This window comes from Saccopteryx leptura, chromosome 6, assembly GCF_036850995.1.
Source record: "Saccopteryx leptura isolate mSacLep1 chromosome 6, mSacLep1_pri_phased_curated, whole genome shotgun sequence".
NCBI lineage: Eukaryota > Metazoa > Chordata > Mammalia > Chiroptera > Emballonuridae > Saccopteryx > Saccopteryx leptura.
The window spans coordinates 133,548,426-133,566,039 of NC_089508.1; the positions used below are offsets into that span (position 1 = coordinate 133,548,426).

The window sequence follows — 17,614 nt, forward strand, 5'->3', positions numbered from 1 at the left end:
TATAACTGAGAGAAATGAGGTTTCAATGTTAACCAATATGTTTAAGGTGCTTGTGGCAGGTCTTTCTGGATCTAAAACCTGTATTCTTTCCACTACACACAATAATGCCATTGTATACTTTGTGGAGCAAATTGACAGAGGGCAAGAATGTCAGCAGGAAGAATCATTAATATGAAGTCACAAAAAAAATTTATTTTTTTTTAGAGAAAGGCAGTGAGAGAGAAAAACAGAGAGACAGGAACATTGAGTTTCCTGTATGTGCCCTGACTGGAGATCAAACCTAGAAACTCTGAGCTTCCAGATGACACTCTAAACAACTAAGCTATTTGGCCAGGGCTTACTTTTCTTTTTTATTGATTGATTGTTTTAGAGAGATGGGGGCATGGGTATGGGAAGCATGCATTTGTTGCTCCACTCAGTCTTGCATTCATTGGGTGCTTCCCATGTGAGCCCTGACCGGGGATGGAACCTGCAACCTTGTCATTTCCAGATAATGACTGAGTTAACTGGCCAGGACCTGAAATCACAAAGATTTTTGATGTCAGATTGGGTTGCCTTTGACTATGATGTAGGAAGGATGGAGAAATATGCATGAATTTAATATAATTTTGACTATAGAGTTCATGGATTGACTATAGAGGATGAAAGAGTGAGAACTGTTCAAAAAGACTTCTAGGTTTCTGTCTTAAGCCATTTTGGTGACTAGAGATGTTATTTAATGTGATAGGAAAGGTAGGAGGTCTGAGTGCACATAAAGATGAAAATGTTGGAAGAGCCATTGGCTATAAATCTGTAGGTCAGGAAAACAGAAGAGGAATGTGTAATATTAGAAATATTTTTAGACCCTGGCTTGTTGGCTTAGTGGTAGAGCACTGGCCTGACATATGGATGTCCCAGGTTCAATTCTCGGTCAGGGCACAAAGGAGAAGCGACCATCTGCTTCTCCACCCCTCCTCATCTCCCTTCTTTCTCTCTTTCTTCTTCCTCTAGTCCCCTCCTGCACCCATGGCTCGGTTGGAGCAAGTTGGCCCTGGGCATTGAGGATGGCTCGATGGCCTTACCTCAGGTGCTAAAATAGCTCAATTGCTGAGCAATGGAGCAACAGCCCAAGATAGGCAGAGTATCACCCAGTAGGGCAGTAGTCCCCAACCTTTTTTGGGCCACGGACCAGTTTAATGTCAGAAACTATTTTCACAGACCAGCCTTTTAGGGTGGGACAGATAAATGTATCATGTGACCGAGACAAGCGTCAAGAGTGAGTCTTAGATGGATGTAACTGAGGGAATCTGGTCATTTTTAAAAAATAAAACATCATTCAGACTTAAATATAAATAAAACGGAAATAATGTAAGTTATTTATTCTTTCTCTGCGGACCAGTACCAAATGGCCCACAGACTGGTACCGGTCCGTGGCCCGGGAGTTGGGGACCACTGCGGTAGAGGACTTGCCAGGTAGATCCAAATCGGGGCACATGTGAGAGTCTGTCTCTCTGCCTCCCTGCTTCTCACTTAAGAAAAATAAAAATAAATAAATAAATAAATAAATAAAGGAATATTTTTAAATGCATGGAAATGGATAAAACCACCTGAGAAAGAATATTTATAGAGTGCAGAAGAGAAGGTGGTCTAGGATCAATCCTTAGAGAGCTCTACATTCAGGCCCTGGCCAAATGGCTCAGTTGGTAAGAGCATCGTCCTGAAGCACAGAGGTTGCTGGTTCAATCCCTGGTCAGGGCATATACTGGAATAGGTAGAAGTACCTGTGTCTCTCTCTTTTTCTCTCCCCCCTTCCTCTCTCTCTAAAATCAATAAAATAAACATTTAAAAAAAACTATACATTCATGTAGAAAAGGAAGAGTGAACAGAGAGAAGAGGAAAATAAACAAATATGTATTGTAGAAGCCAAGACAAGAGTGTGTTTATTCCTCAAAATAAGAGTAGTTCACAATGTTGAATGCTACTTGCAGGTCCAGTATTATAAAAGATTTTGAGCAGCTGTCAGACTTCCAATTTCCAGACCAGTATGTAAGGAACTTAAAAGTCACCATGCTTTTCCTAACAACAAATAAAAACCTGAACAAACTGAAAAGCCAACAACTCTTATTTTGATCCATCAATGAAGTAAGGTCACAGGGAATGCTGCTGTACCAAAACTTAGAAAGACAGACAAGTGATTACAGAGAATCACAACTTACTGAAGCAAAAACACATGAACAGAAACCTCCCTGAGAGCCAGTGCTGGGGTGGGAAAAACAAAAGTGTGATTCGTAAATTACTGGAAATTCAATGTGGACAACTCTGAAAGTTAAAAACTTAAGGGGGGCCCAGTCATCAGGTACAACTTTCCTGAGTTGTACCTCTAGGAATTCTACAAGATCTTTGCCGGGGTCCAGCCCCGGGGGGGATCCAGGGGTCCCACAGGAGGAGACGGCGTTGGCGAAAATGGAGTGAGAGAGCCGAATTCTTTTCTTTCTCTTTATTCTCTAGTTAGCATTTACTGCCAGGCATCTCTACCAAATGCTAGTACAGCTCCTATTTTATACACACACACCAAGTTACAATTACATGGTATTAATCATTGCTTCTGTTTCACTATGTTTACATGTTTCCAGATAACAGTTAATTTATATCTATAAACTACAAATCAGGTGGCAAATCATTCAAAGTACAATTAAAAAATAACTTGAATAGCGACAACATCGGTAAAAGCTTTTAAAGGATTAGTACTAACTAATAACTCAACTTTATTGTTGTTGTGAGTCAAGGGGCAGAGAGAGATTAACAGACAAAATCATTAAAGACTAGCAAATGACCACCGCTTGCTCAGGCAAATGGCCTTGAGTTTATGCAGTGTCCTAACTTTCCTCACAAGATAACAAAAGGCTTGCCCATTAAGAAATTGACATAACATTAAGAGTAACTTTTACTTAAAGATATATAGAGTGCACTTGCAAGATAGCTTAGTAGCAACATAATATCAGAAGGCATTAATTGCTATTGCTTCTATGGATTCTTCCATATTCCTCTTTATTATCTGAACGAAAAACCTTGGGAAAGTATATAAATCTCATGAGAATGTCTCACTGAGAAAGCCCAGCAACTGCCTTCAGTCATAAAACAATTCTCTTAGCAAAACATTCTTTTCTTGCTGACTGCATTCCTATCCCAGGTCATGCAACGGGCCATTCCATAACACCTTACCTAAGATTCTATTGTCTAGTCAAACTTTATTTATTTACTATATTCACACACTAGCTAAGTTCTAACTATATTCTTTTTAACATGATTAATAAGAAGAAATTCTCCTACAAACTTAACCCTTATGAGGGATATCATAGCCAGCCTCTTATGTTTATGAGCCCAGTTCAAGGGGCTTACAGGCTTTTCTGTGGAACTTACACCTTCTGTCTCATTTCCAAAGAAATTACTACAAATCTACAGGGAAAGCACGGTACTATTATCCCTGTGCCACAAATAATAGCACACACCCAGAAAAGGGGGGAATATAAGGCCAGATTAATTCAAAAGATTAAAGGGGGAAGTATCGTTGTGCCTTTCCTTGCGGTGACTTTGTCAACCCGCAGCTGTTGGTCTTTACTGCGGTGACTCTATCTTCTTTTGCTGTGACTTTGTCAACCAGCAGTTGTGGATCTTCTTCTGCTGTGACCTAGTTAGCCAGCATTAGTGGATCGGCTCCCGACAATCTTGATGATGAATATCAGAGAAAAATCATTTCATACTTCTACTAGTGGGGATGGATAAGGAACCATTTTGAAATACACCATAGTATTCTGTTTTTCTGACCTGCCCTCAGGAGAAAGTATTTTATCAGAGCCTAAGTTGCTAGCGTATCATCAGAGCCTAACCCAGTTGGGGGAAGGAAAATAACCAACTCCAACCAATTATATTCTTCCAAGTGTAGGAAGGAAAATACTCAACTCTAGCTCCCTCTAGACTTCCACATTGGGGAAAAGGAAATACATAATACAGTACCTGCTAGCCATGCTGTTCCTCCTAAGGGAGGAAAAACTAAGAAGCACTGGTGAAATTCATAGTTGAGGGGCACAGGCTAGACAAAAAACAGACTTACTCACAAAACTATAGACTACTTTCCATCCCCCACACCTTATTCTACTAAAGGCCTGTTGACCAAAGTCCTATTACCAAATATATCATGTCCACATTTTAGCAAAAAATTAAAGGGCATGCTAAAAGGTAAAAAAACAACAACAACACAGTTTGAAGAACTGAATAGCATCAGATCCAGAGTTATAACTAGTGATAGAATTATCAGACCAGAAATTTAAAATTGGCCCTGGCCGGTTGGCTCAGCGGTAGAGCGTCGGCCTGGCATGCAGGGGACCCGGGTTTGATTCCCAGCCAGGGCACATAGGAGAAGCGCCCATTTGCTTCTCCACCCCCCCCCCTCCTTCCTCTCTGTCTCTCTTTTCCCCTCCCACAGCCAAAGCTCCATTGGAGCAAAGATGGCCCGGGCGCTGGGGATGGCTCCTTGGCCTCTGCCCCAGGCGCTAGAGTGGCTCTGGTCATGACAGAGCAACCCCCCGGAGGGACAGAGCATTGCCCCCTGGTGGGCAGAGCGTCGCCCCTGGTGGGCATGCCAGGTGGATCCCGGTCGGGCGCATGCGGGAGTCTGTCTGACTGTCTCCCCGTTTCCAGCTTCAGAAAAATACAAAAAAAAAAGAAAAAAGAAAAGAAATTTAAAATAATTATGATAAATATGATAAGGACACTATAGGAAAAAGTAAACAACATGCAAGATAAAATAGTATAAGGAGAGAAATGGAAATTATATGAAAGAATAAAAAAATAAGTTCTAGAGATCAAAAACAGGAAGAATCAAAAGGATAATTCTAGAGATGAAAAACACTATAGCAGGAATGAAGAATACCTTTGATGGGCTCATTCGTAGACTAAACACAGCTGAGGAAGAGATATTTGATTTTGAAATTATGACTATAGAAACTTCCAAAACTGAAAAACAAAGATAAAAAAATGTTAAAAACTATAATATTTAAGAACTGTGGGAAAACTACAAAGATATGACATATGCATAATTGAAATATCAGAAAGAGAAGAAACTAAGAAAGCAACAGAAGCAATATTTGAAGCAATATGACTGTTTCCCAAAATTAATGTCAGATGCCAAACCACAGGTCCAGGAAGCTCAGAGAACACCAAGCAGGATAAATGCCCCCCAAAAAAAACTATAACTGGCCATATCATATTTGAACATTGAAAAATCAAACAGAAATTTTTAAAAATCTTGAAAGAGGCCAGAAGGGGGGAAAATGTCTTACCTATAGAAGAGGAAAGATAAAAAATTACAGACCTCTCCTCAGAAACTATCCAAGCAAGAATAGAGTGAAGTTAAATATTTAAAGTGTTGAGAGAAAACCTCCAACCTAGAATTTTGTACCCTGTGAAATTATCCTTTAAAAGTGAAGGAGAAATAAAGACATTTTCAGACGAACAAAAATTGAAGAAATTTACTGCCAGTTGACTTGCCTCGTAAGAAATAGTAATAAAAATTTTTCAGGGAGAAGCAAAATAATGTGTCAGTATAAGTTTATTTATCCTAACAAATGTACCACTATGATGCCATAGGGGAGGTTGTGCATGAGTGGGGACAGGGAGTTTATGGGAATCTGGTATAATCTGCTAAATTTTGCCATGAACCTAAAACTGCTCTGAAAAATAAAGTTTCTCAATTTTAGAAAAGTCAATGTCAGATGACATCAGAGTAATGTTGGCATGAGAGATACTTCTGATCTCTCCCTTGAAATTTCAACAAATTGAACAACCATAATGCAGTGAAGGAACTCCAGCTGGGCTCACAGGAGCACCTGAAAGATCCATGCACTGAATGATCTAAAAGTGGGATGGAATGAAAAGGGAGGCAGAAGATAAAATGCATTTGCGGGCCCTGGCCGGTTGGCTCAGCAGTAGAGTGTCGGCCTGGCGTGCGGGGGACCTGGGTTCGATTCCCGGCCAGGGCACATAGGAGAAGCGCCCATTTGCTTCTCCACCCCCCTCCCCTCCTTCCTCTCTGTCTCTCTCTTCCCCTCCCGCAGCCAAGGCTCCATTGGAGCAAAGATGGCCCGGGCGCTGGGGATGGCTCCTTGGCCTCTGCCCCAGGCACTAGAGTGGCTCTGGTCACGGCAGAGCGATGCCCCGGAGGGGCAGAGCATCGCCCCCTGGTGGGCAGAGCATCACCCCTGGTGGGCGTGCCGGGTGGATCCTGGTTGGGCGCATGTGGGAGTCTGTCTCTCCCCGTTTCCAGCTTCAGAAAAATACAAAAAAAAAAATGCATTTGCGGTGGGCTTTAGAGAAGAGAGGAGACAAAATCGGTGTGACTGGGGTTTTTTTTTTTTCCTCTGCTGGAAGAGGAGGGAAGCTTGGGCTCTCTGGATTTTGTCTGAGGGTTATGGAGAGGGAAACTGGAGTGACTGGGTCTCCTTCTGCTGGGAGGAGCACTGAGATAGAGGAGCAGAGTGGGAGATAAACCAAAGTGGCCATATGGCATGGCCAGTGTTCTGCAGTCTGCCTGCAGCATGCACTTGGCAGAGATAGAAAAGCTAAAGTGCAACCCCACCCCCAGCCACCCAGATCCCGCTTCCCTCACCTCACAGTAGGGAGAGTGGCAGAGACAAATCCCACAGCTAGCTCTCCAGAGCCATTCTCTCCCCTGAAGAACAGCGTGCTCCAAATCCAGTCTCCAGGTCTGTTGAGATGTGGGAAGGAACAATCGGAAGCCTGAAATCACCATTGCTAGAGCCATAAAGCTGGAACACTAAAGTTGTAATGCTGAAGTCAGAAAGCCCTCACAACACACCCTACCCACCAATGCAACTGTAGCCCCACCTACGTTATTTTGTAGGAACATCTGGTGATATTGTGACAGGAACATCTCAGCGGAGGAATTTCACAGACCTAAAACTTGTAATTCAGTGCCAGCTACTGAAAGAAACCTTTCAAAACTGAAATTTATTTTTCCTTTTTTTACCCTTTTTTCCTGTTTTTCTTTATTTCCTCTTCTTATTTTTTGTCTGTATCCCCTTTGAATTTCATTTTCTTTAATTTTTATATTTTTTTCTTATTTTTTTGTGGGTGCTTTTTTTTGTTATTATTTTTTGTTTGCTTTCAATCTTTATTTCTTGTTATAATTTTTAAAATTTTTTATATGTTTTATTGCATTCTTTTTATCTTAATTTTTTCTTTTAGCTGTTTTTTTTTAGGGTTATTAACAATATCACTCACAAATGCCATCAAGAAAGAAAATATCAAATACCATGACTACACAAGACATAGATATAGTTCAGAAAGAAAATGAAAAATCTCCAGAAAAAAATCTCAATCAAATGGAAACCTTGGAGTTAAATGATAGAGAATTCAAAATTGAAGTTCTGAAAATACTCAACAAGGTGTGAGAAGACACCAATAGGCAACTTATTGAGCTCAGAAAACAAATTAATGAACAAAATGAATACCTCAACAAGAAGATTGAATCTTTAAAAACAGAGATCAAGAATTCAATTCATGAATTGAAGACTGAGGTAGCAAGTTTAGCTAATAGAACAAGCCAGATAGAGGAAAGAATCAGTGACATCAAAGACAGGCAACTAGAGATGCTACAGAGAAAAGAAGAAAGAGACTCATGCATTAAAAAAACTGAGAGAGCTCTACAAGAATTGTCTGACTGCACCAGAAAAAGCAATATAAGAATATGGGTATATCAGAAGAAGAGAGGGAGAAGGGAAAGGAGAGCCTATTCAAACAAATAATTGATTAGAATTTCCCAAGCCTATGAAAAGAGTTAGAGCCTCGAATCCAAGAAGCAAACAGAATGACGAGTTACTGCAACCCAGATAGACCTACTCTGAGGCACACCATAATAAAATTGTAAAAAATCAATGACAAAGAATCTCCAAGGCAGCTAGAGAAAAGAAGAACATAACATATAAAGGAAAGCCCATTAGGTTATTATCAGACTTCCCAGCAGAAGCTCTATAAGCTAGAAGAGAGTGGACCGAAACATTCAAAGTACTGAAAGAGAGGAATTACCAGACAAGAACACTATATCCATCAAAGTTATCCTTCAAATATGAAGGAGAAAATAACTTTTACAGGCATACAGAAGCTGAGAGAATTTATCACCAGAAAACTCCTATTGCAGGAAATACTCAAGGGATTATTTGACCAGATACAAAAAATAAAACAAAACTATAAGTAAAAGCTCAAACAAGGTCGTGATAAAAACAAGGATAATATCCGTCAACAATAACATAAAAGGGGAGAGGATAAAGATCTGCAGTAGCAAAGGAGGATGGGGTGCAGAAGCACTCATAGGACTTTTGTACATATGAACACTGTTCTCTTAAAAACCTAATGGTGGCCCTGGCCGGTTGGCTCAGTGGTAGAGTGTTGACCTGGTGTGCGGAAGTCCCGGGTTCGATTCCTGGCCAGGGCACACAGGAGAGGTGCCCATCTGCTTCTCCACCCCTCCCCCTCTCCTTCCTCTCTGTCTCTCTCTTCCCCTCCTGCAGCCGAGGCTCCATTGGAGCAAAAGATGGCCCGGGCGCTGGGGATGGCTCCTTGGCCTCTGCCCCAGGCGCTGGAGTGGCTCTGGTCACGACAGAGCGACGCCCCGATGGGCACAGCATCGCCCCCTGGTGGGCGTGCCGGGTGGATCGCGGTCGGGCGCATGCGGGAGTCTGTCTGATTGCCTCCCCGTTTCCAGCTTCAGAAAAAATACAAAAAAACCCCCAAAAAACCCTAATGGTAACCACACACAAACAAGCCACTACTGAAACACACAGCTGAAAAAAAAAGAAGAAACAGGGTAAAGAAGTATGGAATACCACCAAACAAAAATAACTGACAGACACACAAAAGAGAAGAACCAAACAAGACCCAGAGCTACCAGAAAACAAAACTTAAATGGCTATAGGAAATCCTCAAATGTCAATAATTACCCTAAATGTACATGGACTGAACACATCAATAAAGAGGCACAGAGTAGCAGATTGGATAAAAAAAAACAAAACTCAACTACATGCTGCCTTCAAGAGACACATCTAAGCTGCAAGAACAAAAGTAGATTCAAAGTGAAAGGTTGGAAAATGATTCTCAAAGCAAATATCCAAAGAAAAGCAGGTGTAGCCATACTTATATCTGATACAATGCTGATTTCAAAGGTAACCAAAGACAAAGATGGACATTTCATAGTGATAAAGGGGACATTGTATCAAGAAGACATAGCACTTCTTAATACATATGTACCGAACGAGGTAGCACCAAAATATATGACATCTACTAACTGATCTAAAAATAGAAGCAGACAAAAAACACAATCATACTTGGAGATTTCAACACACCATTGATGGCTTTAGATAGATCATCAAAACAGAAAATCAATAAAAAAATATTGGCCTTAAACGACACATAGGACCAAATGGACATAATAGATATTTATAGCACACTTCATCCAAAAATATCAGATTATATATTCTTCTCCAATGTGCATGGAATGTTCTCAAGGAAAGACCATATGTTGGGCCACAAAACTAACATCAACAAATGCAAGAAGACTGAAATTATACCAAGCATATTTTCTGATCATGAGGCTTTGAAATTAGAATTCAACTATAAAAAAGAAGTAAAGAAATCCACAAAAAAATGTGGAAATTAAACAACATACTTCTAAAAAATGACTGGGTCAAAGAAGAAGTAAAAGAAGAGATCAAAAGATATATATAGACAAATGAAAATGACAACATGGACATATCAAAGTTTCTGGGATGCAGCAAAAGCAGTAATAAGAGGGAGGTTTATATCATTGCAGGCTTATATCAAGAATCAAGAGAGATCCCAAGTAAATAACCTAATATCACATCTTAAGGAACTCAAAAAAGAAGAACAAAGGAAACCCAAAGTCAACAAAAGAAAGGAAATAGTAAAAATTAGAGCAGAGCTAAATGAAATAGAAAACAAAAAAAAGTATAGAAAAACTGAATACAACAAGGAGCTTGTTCTTTGAAAAGATCAATAAAATCATAAAACCAGTGGCTAGACTCACTATGGGAAAAAAGAGGAAGGACTCATAAACAAAATCTGAAATGAAAGAGGAGAAATTACCACAGACATCATAGAGATACAAAGGATCATAGTAGAATATTATGAAAGATTATATGCCACCAAATTCAACAACCTAGAGGAGATGGATACATTCCTAGAACTATACCTACACTGAGCCAAAAAGAAGTGGAAAACCTAATAGACCCAAATAAACCTAAATAAGCAGGGAGAAAATAGAAACAACTATAAAAAAAAAAAAAAAAACTACCCCTAAATAAAAGTCCAGGACCAGATGACTACACTAGTGAATTCTACCAAACATTCAAAGAAGATTTGGTACCTATTCTCAAAGTCTTCCAAAAAGATAGAAGAAGAAACAATACTCCCCAATGCATTTTATGAGGCCAACATAACACTCATACCAAAATCTGGCAAGGACAATACATAAAAAGAAAACTACAGGCCAATATCTAATGAATACAGATGCAAAAATCCTAAACAAAATACTAGCAAATTGCATACAACAACGCATTAAAAAAATAATACACCACGATCAAGTGGGATTCATTCCAGGAGTACAAGGATGGTTCAGCATACATAACTCAATCAACATAATACATCACATTAAAAAAAAGACAAAAAATCATACGATTCTATCAATAGATGCAGAAAAGGAACTCAGTAAGATATAACATCCATTTATATTTAAAACACTCAAGAAAATGGGTATAGATAGAAAGTACTTCAACATAATAAAGACCATATATGACAAACCATCAGCTAGTATCATGCTAAATGGTAAAAAAATGAAGGTTTTTTTTTCCCTCTAAAATCAGGAACAAGACAAGGCTGCCAACCTCTCCACTCTTATTCAACATAGTTCTGGAAGTTTTAGCCAGAGCAGTCAGGCAAAAGAAAGATATAAAAGGCATCCATATCGGGGAAAAAAGAAGTAAAAGTATTACTTTTTGCAGATGACATGATCCTGTATATACATAGAAAACCCCAAAGACTGCACCAAAAAACTATTAGAAACAATAAACCAATACAGTAAAGTTGCAGGATACAAAATCAATATACAAAAGTCAACTGCATTTCTATATACCAGTGATAAAACATTGAAAAATGAACTAAAAAAACCCCACAATTCCTTTTACAATTGCAGAAACAAAAAATACCTAGGAATAAACATAACAACAGATGTGAATGACCTATATATTGAAAACTACAAAACATTATTGAAAGAAATTGAAAAAGACACAATGAAATGGAAAAATATACCATGTTTATGGATTGGAAGAATCAACATCATTAAAATGGCCATATTACCCAAAACAATATACAAATTTAATGCAATCCTCATCAAAATTCCATTGTCATTTTTTTAAATAAATAAAACAAAAATTACCAGGTTTGTATGGAGCCATAAAAAAAAACTCGAATAGCCAAAGCAATCCTGAGGGAAAAGAATGAAGCTGGAAGTATCACACTACATGACTTCAAATTATACTACAGAGCCGCAATAATCAAAACAGCATGGTATTGGTAGAAAAACAGACATACAGACCAATGGAGCAGAATTGAGAGCCTAGAAATAAAACCACATATATATGGAAAATAATCTTTGACAAAAAAGCCAAAAACACACAATGGAGAAAGAAATCCTCTTCAATAAATGGTGCTAGGAAAATTGGCAAGCCACATGCTAAAGAATGAAACTTGACTACAGTTTGTCCCCCTGCAAAAAAGTTAACTCAAAATGGATCAAAGACCTAAATATAAGACCTGAAACAATAAATTACATATGAAGAAAACATAGATACTAAACACATGGATCTTGGCCATAGAAAACAATTTATTAATTTGACCCCAAAGACAAGGGAAGTAAAGGCAAAAATAAATGAATGGGATGATATCAAATTAAAATGCTTCTGCACAGCAAAAGAAACTGACAACAAAACTAATAGGCAGTCAACTAGATGAGAGATGATATTTACAAACAACAGCTCTGATAAGGGGTTAATATCCAAAACATATAAAGAACTCACAAAGCTCAACAACAAACAAGCAGACATTCCAATTAAAAATAGGGAAAGGATTTGAACAGACACTTCTCCCAAGAGGACATGCAAATGGCCAGCAGATATATGAAAAGATGCTCATCTTCACTAGCTATTCAAGAAATGCGAATAAAAACTACAATGAGATGCCGCCTCACATCTGTTAGATTGCCTATTATCAACAAGACAGATACTAACAAGTGTTGGATAGGCTGTGAAGAAAAAGTAACCCTTACTCACTGCTGGTAAGAATACAAACTAGTACAGCCATTTTGGAAGAAAGTATGGTGGGTCCTCAAAAAATTAAGAATAGAATTACTGGATGTTTATTCCAAAAACTCGAAAACATTGGTACATAAAGACACATGCACTCCCATGTTCATCACAGCATTATTCACAGTGGCCAAGATATGAAAACAACCAAAGTGTCCCTCAATAGAGGATTGGATTAAGAAGATGTGGTACATATATACAGTGGAATACTACTCAGCCATAAAAAATGATGACCTGTTGCTATTTATGACAACATGGATGGACCTTGAGAACATTATACTGAGTGAAATAAGTAAATCAGGAAAAGCTAAGGACTGTATGATTTTACACATAGGTGGGATATGAAACTAAGACTTATGGACATAAATAAAACTGAAGTGGTTACCAGGGAGAGGGGGATGAGGATGGGGGTTAGGGTTGGGGGAAGGGTGTAAAGAGAAACAAATAGAAGGTGATGGAAAATGATTTGACTTTGGGTGATGGGTATACAACATAATCAACAGTTCAAATTCTATAGAAATGATTCCCTGAAACTTATATACTCTTATTGATCAGTATCACTGTGTTAAATTTAATTTTCTCAATAAAATTTAAAAATTAAAAATAAAGAAAAGAAAGAAATGTCAATTGCATTTAGAATCAAGAAAGAAACTGATTACTTTGGCAAGAATAATTTTAGTGGACTAACGAGAAGCAAGCTAGATTGGAGTAGGTTGAAGAGGTGTAGAAGTGTGAAATCTAAAAGCATAAAAAGTTAATTGAAACACCAGGAACATAAAATGTTTGTGTGTGAGGAAAACAAATGTGTAGAACTTTTTATTTTGCAATTGAAGTTAATTTGTTATAAGTATATAATACTGTTATAACTATAAAATGTATTATGAAAGCCTGTTGTAATCACAAAGCAGAAATGTGTGTAATACACAAATGATAAAGAGAAAAGAATCTAAAAATAACACTACAAAACTATCAATTCATAAAGAAAGGCAAGAGAGGAAAAAAGAACTATAAAACAATAAGAAAGCAATTAACAAAATGGTGGTAGTTCTTACTATAAGTTCTTATGTATCTTACCTGTTAATAATTACTATAAATATAAGTAGTTTATTCAAGTATTTCACTGAGTTCACTAAAGAAAAAAATCTACCATTTAAAAGACAGAGAGTGAAAAAAAATATATATATATGTATATATCTCAACTATATGCTGCCTACAAGAGACTTGCTCAAGCTTTCAGGACACTCAAGCTGAAAATGAAGAGATGAAAAAAGTTATTCTATGCAAACAGACATCCAAAGAGAGCTATACTTAAATCATACAAAATAGATTTCAGGTCAAAGGTATAATAAGAGACAAAAGAAGGTCACTGTATTATGGTAAAGGTGTCAATTCACCAAGATAATATAACAAATATAAATATATAAATAGCCAGTATTGAAGCACCTATATATTATATATTAAATGATCATTAACAGATCTAAAGGCAGAAATAGATAGCAATGCAGTACTACTGGGTGTTTCAGTATCCCACTTTCAATAATGGATAAATCATCCAGACAGAAAATCAACAGGAAGTAATGGACTTGAAGTATACTTTAGATCAGGGGTTAGGAACCTTTATGGCTGAGAGAGCCATGAATGCCACATAGTTTAAAATGTAATTCCGTGAGAGCCATACAATATGTTTAACACTAAATACAAGTATATGTGTGTGTTTTATGTAAGACCAACACTTTTAAAGTACAATAAGTCTCTGAATTCTTTTTAATAACGCTGTTATGCTGTTGCTAACCAATGATGAATAAAGTACTTCTTACCATTAATGCAACTTCTGGTTCTGCATGATTTTGCTGATGGCTTTGTAGTCTGGTTGATACGTGGTGAGGTTAAGCTTCATGCAGGCGTTGAGACTTCCATCCGTTAAACATGATCGGAGGTTGGTCTTAATGTTCTTAGATGTGAGAAAGACTGCTCACTTTCATGTGTAGAGCCAAACATTGTCAGTACAGCAATACTCACACGCTGCAGTGTGTGGTATGTGATGGAAAGTGCGTTACAAATTTTGACAATCAGCTGGTCCGCGGGTTGAAGTTTTTTCATTTCTCCCCACTTGTGTTTACTTGCCAACTCTGCTTGCTGTCATGCAAGTCTTTCCAAATCTTCATTCAGTGACTTGAATTTATTCACCCACATGTCTGAGGCCTTCAGATCAGCAGCTTGTAGCTCAAAATCTCTGACAGAGACACTGGGGATGTAACTCAGGTTGGCGTTGTCCACTGCACACTTGTTTGGATGGGTGATGACCTTGAAAAGATGAGTGTGCTCACGAAATTCTTCAAAGCGCACTTTGAATTACTGTAGGACAGCAGTTCTCAACCTGTGGGCGACCCACAGGTTGAGAACCGCTGCTGTAGGAGATTAGATGTGAAGCCTGCTAGCTGCTGGAGATCAAGATATGAGCAGGGTCACTTGCTGTGCATGCATTTTTTTTTTTTTTTTGTATTTTTCTGAAGCTGGAAACGTGGAGAGACAGTCAGACAGACTCCCGCAAGCGCCCGACCGGGATCCACCCAGCACGCCCACCAGGGACGGTGCGCTGCCCACCAGGGGGCGATGCTCTGCCCCTCCGGGGCGTCGCTCTGCCGTAACCAGAGCCACTCTAGCGCCTGGGGCAGAGGCCAAGGAGCCATCCCCAGCGCCCGGGCCATCTTTGCTCCAATGGAACCTTGGCTGTGGGAGGGGAAGAGAGAGACAGAGAGGAAGGGGGGGTGGAGAAGCAAATGGGCGCTTCTCCTATGTGTCCTGGCCAGGAATCGAACCCGGGTCCCCCGCACGCCAGGCCGACGCTCTACTGCCTAGCCAACCGGCCAGGGCCGTGCATGCATCTTTAAACTCTCCCAGTTTTTCAAAGTGTAGTAAACGACCAGTTTCAGTGTTGGCGATGAAAAGTTCTGGCTTGTTTTCAAATGCAAACACTGCTTGTTGAAGGGATAAGACTGTATTTCCAATGCCTTGCTTCTTCACATTGAGCTGGTCCAGATGTTCAGTAATGTCCACGAGATAGTAGAACTTCAGGAGCCACTAAGTATTAGCTAACTCAGGATGCTCGATGTTTTTCATTTCAAGAAAATCCAGATTTTGCTCAGACAAGCCGCGAAACAGCTGAACACCTTCCCTCTTGACAACCAACGCACATTGCTGTGCAGAGGCAGAGCAGGATAACTATTCCCAACTTTATCCAGCAGTGTTTTGAACTGGCGATCATTTAAAGCTCGGGCAACAATAAAGTTGACCACCCAAATGACCAGCAACATCACCTCACCAAGCTGCTCCACACACATCTGAGTACAAAACGCCTCCTTATGTAGGATGCAGTGAAAACTTAGGATGGGTTTCTTTTCATGTTCACGAAGAAGCACTATGAATCCTCTGTTTTTCCGCACCATGCACGGAGCACCATCAGTACACACCGAGATAAGTTTATCCATCAGTAGATTTTTTTCTTTAGCAAACTCAGTGAAAGATTTGAATAAATCCTCCCACCTTGTTGTCTCTTTCATAGGCAAAACAGCAAGACTTTTCTCACGTAGTGTGTCACCGACAGTATTCCTTGTTATCACGCTGAACTGGGATAAATGGCTTACGTCTGTTGACTCATCCAAAGTGAGAGAAAAGAATAGTGCTGCATTTATGTCCTTCTCTTGTGTTGCCTCAATTTGACTTGCCATCATGATGGTATGATCGTGAACAGTTCTTGCCAACAGAGGCATGTCTTTTATTCATTTGATATCTTGTCTTTATCTGAAAAGTCATCAAAAAGTTCATTGGCAACATCAAGCATGAATGTTTTGGCATACTCCCCATCTGTGAATGGCTTTTTGTTTCTCACAATTGCTAAAGCACCAGCAAAGCTGGCCGAATTCCAGTCACCTTGTGGGTCCAAACACGGAGTTGCTGCTGACTAGCTTGCACTTTGCACAGTAGCTCTTGACATGCTTTCTTCCTGCTGTCCCCCGCTGGATATTTCGATGCAAATGTAGTATGGCGTGTGTCGAAGTGCCGCTTTATATTTGACCATTTCATTGATGCAATTTTATCATTGCATATTAGACACGCTGCAGAACCTGCTCTCTCCACAAAGGCGAATTCCTCTGTCCATTCCTGCTGAAAAGTACAATACTGCTCATCTTTATTTCTTTTAGCCATCTTCTTTGTCAAAAGGGTTTCTGCAATTAGCTAGCTATTTGATTAAAAGGAGGGAAGTTTACTTCCTGGCCTTACAACGACCCATGTATGTTACACATTATTTGATAAAAATTTGGTGTTGTCCCGGAGGACAGCTGTGTTTGGCTCCAGCCACCTGCAACCATGAACATGAGCAGTAGGAAATGAATGGATTGTAATACATGAGAATGTTTTATATTTTTAATGTTTTTTTTTTATTAAAGATTTGTCTGTGAGTCAGATACAGCCATCAAAAGAGCCACATCTGGCTCGCGAGCCATAGGTTTCTGACCCCTGCTTTAGATCAAATGGACCTAACAGATATATACAGAACATTTCACCAACAACTGTAGAATTCACATTCTTCTTGAATGCATACTGAATATGTTCCAGGATAGATCACATGTTAGGTCACAAAATAAGTCTTAAAAAAATTTAAGAAGACTAATCATATCAAGTATCTTTTTCTACCACAGTGATATGAAATTAGAAATCAATAACAGGAGAAGGTCCTGGCTGGTTGGCTCAGTGGCAGAGCGTCGGCCTGGTGTGTGGAAGCCCTGGGTTTGATTTTCAGCCAGGGCACACAGGAGAAGCACCCATCTGCTTCTCCACCCTTCCCCCTCTTCTTTCTTTCTATCTCTCTCTTTCTCTCCCACAGCCAAGGCTCCATTGGAGCAAAGTTGACCTGGGCACTGAGGATGGCTCCATTGCCTCCACCTTAGGTGCTAGAATGGCTCTGTTGCAGTGGAGGAATGCCCCAGATGGGCAGAGCTTCACTCCCTAGTGATCTAGCCAGGTGGTTCCCAGTTGGGTGCATTCAGGAGTCTGTCTGCCTCCCCGCTTCTCACTTCAGAAAAATACAAAAATAAAAAATAAAAAAATAACAAATAAAGCTGGAAAGTTAGAAAACTTGTGGAATTTAATACAACATACAAGAAAAAAGGAATAAAAAGAGAAAG

General features: G+C 39.3%; 1 protein-coding gene across 1 annotated transcript in view; it reads left to right on the forward strand.

Moving 5' to 3' along the window:
- Positions 1-17,614, forward strand: part of MEIKIN (meiotic kinetochore factor) — a 134,549-nt gene that overhangs the window by 52,770 nt on the left and 64,165 nt on the right. The gene's annotated exons all lie outside the window — the stretch shown is intronic.